The sequence below is a fragment of the Fukomys damarensis genome, unplaced genomic scaffold (assembly GCF_012274545.1).
Source record: "Fukomys damarensis isolate Sample0158 unplaced genomic scaffold, DMR_v1.0_HiC HiC_scaffold_14, whole genome shotgun sequence".
NCBI classification, from domain to species: Eukaryota; Metazoa; Chordata; class Mammalia; order Rodentia; family Bathyergidae; genus Fukomys; species Fukomys damarensis.
In genome coordinates this window covers 46,007,291-46,007,495 of record NW_022900926.1, presented here as the reverse complement: position 1 = coordinate 46,007,495, position 205 = coordinate 46,007,291, and positions in this window count along the sequence as shown.

Below are 205 nucleotides of genomic sequence, written 5' to 3'. Positions count from 1 at the left end.
TATATATATATAAACATATGGGTTTTGTCTTTGATTTTGTTAATGTAGTGTATTACATTTATTGGCTTCCATATGTTGAACCATCCTTACATCCCTGGTATAATCTGACTTGGTCAGGATGTATGATCTTCTTCATGATCCTCTGTATTCTCTTTGCTAGTATCTTATTAAGGATTTTTGCATCCATATTCATTAAGGAGATTGG